Source organism: Clupea harengus, chromosome 11 (genome assembly GCF_900700415.2).
Source record: "Clupea harengus chromosome 11, Ch_v2.0.2, whole genome shotgun sequence".
Taxonomy (NCBI): Eukaryota; Metazoa; Chordata; class Actinopteri; order Clupeiformes; family Clupeidae; genus Clupea; species Clupea harengus.
Window position 1 is genome coordinate 4,529,303 of NC_045162.1, and position 5,998 is coordinate 4,535,300.

At 42.4% G+C, this 5,998-nt stretch overlaps 1 pseudogene; it reads left to right on the plus strand.

Annotated features, from left to right (window-relative positions):
* Positions 1-2,526: 2,526 nt before the first annotated feature.
* LOC116222356 lies at positions 2,527-5,486 on the plus strand (annotated as a pseudogene).
* The last annotated feature ends 512 nt before the right edge of the window (positions 5,487-5,998 follow it).

The window sequence follows — 5,998 nt, forward strand, 5'->3', positions numbered from 1 at the left end:
TGTGTTTATTTGACAGGCTCATAAGTGTGGTAATTTGACAGTCAGTGTTTTGGAATTGCAAGGAAATTACCTCTTGATATACTTCTGTGTCTAAAGCATTCAAGTGTGTTTAGTGTTTTGCAAATCACTTGTGTGTATTGTTTCGCAAAAAGTGTGATGTTTACATGTGCTTATAGTGGTGCAAATCTGAGCCGTTGTTTTGCTCCTTGAGTAAAGGTTTTGATAATTGTGTAATACTTTTGATTTAAGTGTTTATCCAATCGTAAAAAACTGTATTATGAGCCTCCTTGCACCTTCACTAAATGAAAGACAGTGGGGGTGCTGTCTGCAGTAATCATGTGACCTGTCAGGGTTCCCACCCATTTTCATTGACATTTCAAAACTTTTCCATGACTTGTCAAGGACCCTTAGTGATTTGTCACTGACCTTTCACAAAATTCCCTACTTTACTCCATAGGTTTGAGCCTAATGTGTTCATGAAAATGAAACGGCGACCTTTTACGTTCTTTTTCTAATAGGCCAGTTAAGCTATGTCAATTCCAGTGGAAACACTACAGAAATTCGGACAACAAAACATCATCATTAAAAGAGCACAATAATTAATTTAATTAGACTTACTAACAGCAAGATTACTTTTCCAAAACTTTCCATGAATATACTGAATTTCATGATTCATCCAGGCCTGGAAAATGGGATTTTGAAGTTCCATGACTTTTCCAGGATGAAAAAAAAAAAAAAAAGAAATCCCTTGAACATTTTTCATTGTTTTTTTTTTATAGGGGGCACAATTTTCAGTTCCATCCCCGGTGCTGGGATCATAAGATCAGAATAGAGTGCTCGAAGGAGTCGATAAAGGTACTAGATAAACTTAAGCATACTGTAACTTTGATACATTGCCATACCTTGCAGTGATACAGAGTGAGCGTGTGTTGTGATGTCAGTATGACCGTTTCAGCAACAGACTGAGGACATACAGCAACACAGATCACTTCAAATATATCTGCCATTAAGTTTCTAGGGGCACAATAACTTATTATCTGTCTTCAGCAGTTGAGTTTAATTTAATTCATTTTCAAGTTTGAGGTCCAATATTCCAGCAATCAGGATCTCTGTAATGGTAACTCTCGTTCAGCTAGGTTGTCAGCTGTTTGGCCCATACACCATCCAAATCGGTGAATCGGAGCGTAAACTCATTTGTATCTAGTGCAGATCATATCGGTCAGTTCAAGTATATCTGTCCTCAAGCCTCAAGGCATTCCTTGACTCTCAGGCCTGTCAGTAGTTGCTATCATCCATCTCTTTCAACCTACTGATAGCAACTCCACCTTGGCCTGCAGCTGATTCAAACAAGTCTGGCAAGAATAATCTTACAAACAACAAACAAACAAACATTCCATCTGTTTTATTTTAACACAGTGCTGTCCTCTGCAGGAAGCAGCCTGTGAACACCTCACAAAAAGTTTCAAAGTCAGTGGATGCATGATCACGCTGGGTTCTATTGTCATTTCATTTCATAGCACCCAGTTCATTTCTCTGTGTCAGAGAACGATTCCCAAGCAGTCTACGGAGCTTTGGTGCTTTGGTCCAAGACTAGTGAGCGAATAGCCTAACTACCGAACTACCTCCCAAGGTAGACCCCTACTGTTCCCCTTTCCAAAAGGTCTGGAGGTACAGCTAATTGTTTGAGTTCCCACCTTGTATCCCCCAAAATGACCTTACAGATGGATTGCTGTGAATGACCTTTTATTCCATTTCATACGTTTGTAGAAATGTAGGAAGCTGGGAAGTCCAGGTCCCACAGTGTGGCCACACAGGTGAGAAAGACAGCACAGTATCAATCAATCAATCAATCAATTTGTTCATTTGATCAAGAGGGACAGTGTACATTCATTAACATTAAAATGTAAATGCACCCAATTATAGCCAAAAGGCTAGTTTCCAATTGGCAGTCCCCCTGCCAGAGTGAAAAAGGCTATACAACCTAAAAAAAGGCATTAACGTATATCAAACATAACATTGACAATAAATTAAAAAAATAAGATACAATAAAATAAAATACAATCCCAATATACAAGTTCTACTGCTTACCCACTAGTGATCACATTTTTGGTTATTTATCAACCATGTTTTGAGTACAGTAACAACATTAATTACCACTCCACGTATGACACATGTACAAAAATCAGCCCAGAACTTCTGATGAAAACTGGTGCTAAATAAAGACTCACCCATTCAATGATAGCTGCTGTGCCCTTGGGCTTGATATTGAAGTACTGTAATAGTATATGTCACATTTCAGTCTGGGAAAATTATCATTGTTTATTGATGTGTGTAATCATGTGGTTGTATAATTGTGTGTTGTGCTGTAACCAGTGTGCAGGGGGAGAACGTTGTGGCAATAATTGTGGACTAATGGACTAATGGCCACGGAGTATTGATTATATGATTGGACACTGGACGGAGGAATCCCTTTTATACAGGGTAACTGAAAGGAACGAGACAGATTTCCCAGGTGACGCTGGAGTGATGACGCGATCCAGCAGCGACACGCCGGACAACAACAATCGCCAGCCAGCCGGCGTGAGGGGAGAGAAGCATGTTAGCATGCCAGCTAAAGGGAAGTGCTTGTACTGATTCGAGTGGATACTCTGTGTGAATGGGTCAGCTTCTAGCCTGCCGGTTTGTAAGTGTGCTTTCTGTCCAGAGCTACCGTCAGAGGAGAAGCAGAAGCGGCATCGGGAGGAAGAGTGCGAGAGAGAGACGCAGACTGTCACCAGCCAGGGTGTGTGGAAGTGCGACGGTGGCGTGATCTTTCATCCTGCAACGATGAACCGCTGTTTCGCTTGCTCCTGGACTTATTGAGCTCGTGGGGTTTGGGTGTTTTGCTGTGTTTTGGTCGGCGTGGGGGATGCCGCCGACCAAAAGTGTTTTCCTTCATCACTGGGTGAGCCCCTCTTATTGGTTTCCACTTGCTGGGGAGGTAAGTGCAGCCTAACGTGACGAGGGGCTGTTTAGTGTAGCGTGGGAGCGAACTGTAACAGTGGTGTAGCTTGCTGTGGGTGTGTGTGAGCCATCTGTGCACGGACATTGCTTATGTATATTTCACGTGTGAATTGTAACACCAGTGTTTTGCCTAGCTGGGAATGATATTGGGGGCTTTGCTGTGGGGAGTTTTGTTTCTAATGTATTGCATGTCTTATTTCTAAGTGGCCTCTCTGCAATTAAGTTGTACTCCTCCTCCCCCCTTTGTGGTGCCTGACTGGCTATTAGTTAGCCTCTTTATCCTGTGTGATTGGGGTGGGTTACATAGGATGGGCTGGGCCTAAACTATGTACTATATTTTGCCCAGGGACTGTGTGCTTCTAAGTGTGTGTGTGGCTGCCGGCCCTCTACAATAAAACTGTTAAACTTTATTCATGTCTGGTGTTGTGTGTCTCAGAGGGGTCTGAACCAAGGGAAAACATTAAGGTCGCGGTGACGACATATACAAAGTAGAACTTAGCGTAGAGTTTTAAATGTTGCTCAATTCATCTTGACTGATGACAACAACTTTTAAAATCAGTGAGGACGCTAAATGGGGAGGAAAAACTACTCTCACTATAACTCCCATACCTCTCTGTCCACAGCTCGTGCACGAGCAGTGATTGACACTCTGTCAGACCCTCCTCCTGGCTATGATTGGTTGTTTTCATTTGGTCATGAGGGATTCTTGCCAATGGCAGTGGGAGCTAGAGGAGCCAGATTTTTCTTCCACAGATTACCTTCTCATTTACTACTGTCAGGACATAGTGACAATTTTAGCAAATGTGACAAAGTTATTTTTATAAGGATTACCTACTGCAACTTTAAAACTTTTCTTTGTGAACAGTAGTGCGCTCTTTACAAGATCATTCTCTGATGCGCATGCTGTTCCCCATGTTATTGTGCCGTTTTCTGTAGTAGGCAACATTTGTACGGTGACTGCATCCTTGGAAATGGCGCCACCTGGAGGACGACTGAGAGGAAGCCCTTCCCCTCACGTTTGAGGCAGTGGAGGAGGAGCTCCCCACACAAGAGACCTCATGATTGCCAGTTGATCCTGTCGATGAAGGTCTTACCTGGACACCTGGTATTTATACAGATGATGCGGTGCGGTCCTGTTGCAAAACCAAGTCTATTGGTCAGTCAGTGACCAATCAGGCCAGGCCAGACACCTGCCAGGGCTTGGAGTAGGGCTGGCACTCATATGCTCACTGCTACACATCATACTTTTCTGCACTCAACTGAGGAGCCATTTGTGCATTTACTAGAAGCAGTGCAGAGCAATAAAATGTGTTAGAATAACATGTTGGGCTGATAACAAAAAGTACTTTGTTACCACTAGTGTATTGTAGAGTTATCGTATGACATAGAAGAGTACTGTGTTACCACAAGTTTTCTGTAGAGTTATCATATTACATGTAAATGTAAATGTATGACTTTGCATGTGAATTTGTCCAAGGAATTGTTTATGCAATCTGTGAGTGAGGTATATATTCCCTTCTCTTGCCTCTCAGCCGTGTTGAGGTTTGCATGGGCGAGCACCACATCAGAGTGACTGAGGGAAATGAGCAGTTCATCACCTCCTCCCGCGCCATCGGCCACCCCAACTACAGCTCCTACAACATCGACAACGACATCATGCTGATCAAGCTGAGCAAGCCCGCCACCCTGAACAAGTACGTGACAACTCCTACCCCGGCATGATCACCGACGCCATGTTCTGCGCCGGATACCTGGAGGGCGGCAAGGACTCTTGCCAGGTAAAGTTTTGCACCAAACAAATGGAAACACTGGAGTGTTATTATTTGTTCATAATGTAAATAGCCAAACAAAATATCACAATTTAGTTATTAGGGAACATTTAGAGTCACGTGTGGTTTTGAGTATATAAGGCTTTCCATCATAAGACCACAGCTGAAAATGGTCACACATTGAAGCCTTGATGAGCAGCCCGTCAAGCCACAGCTGAAACACTGCCTGAACATTAGATTCATCATTAGATTCCATCAGCAAAAAAAATTACCTGGAGGACTTCCGGTGTTACAGTTGTCTGTGTTACAGCACAAGGTGTTCAGTGTGACCCTAGAGATTCCTATGTTCAGGGAACCATTTAGACATTCACCAGATGCAAGCAGCTTTTGACATTTACTTCAGCAATCGAATAACCTGCAAACAAACAACAACAAAAATGATGTAGTCATGAGGAAAGCACAAACCCATAATCCAATTGATGGACAGATGGAAACAAAAAAAAAGGAAAAAAAATCTAGACTTCAGTGTAAGGAAGTTAAGCTTCTCTCTTTATCTACAGTAGAAACTTAAAAAAAAAAGAAATTCAATCAACTGTCAGTGTTTGTCAAAGTGAAGGGTACATTTTCTCACCTAAAACAGTTGTACTTGATGTGATGCTGGCACACGAGGCAATAACATTTGCAGGACACTGCACTGAGAATCCACTGCAAGGTCCACCCACATTTATATATATATATATATTTACGTTTTCATGTGTTCACATTTATTTATTTATACTTACATTTATCCACGGTGTAACTTGATGCAGCAAAATAAATCTGTCGTCCCCCGTCACCAAGTCAGGGGGCGGGTTAAAGCCTCTGATTGGTGAATGAACAGTATTACACACAAGGCAGGCTCAACCAGTCGATCAAGCTCTCTTCGATCCAGAGGGATACCGAATTTTGGCGGGTATGGATGCCAAGCGCCAGATTTAGTTTAATGAAAGTTATTGAGCATTATTTAAATAAATCAAGATACCAGAATGTCCCAGAAGACATACCCTCAGCTGCTGCGTGAGGCTGCATCCTTAATTGAAGAGGCCCTCAACTCGTCTACTACTACTAGTAGTAGTATTTCTAGTAGTAATAGTCAGTGGCGGCTGGTGATTTATTTTTTTCGGGGGGCGCAGTTGGGCAGTGCGAAAAAAAACTGGATTATACTAGAGGTTTAGAGCAAAATAGAT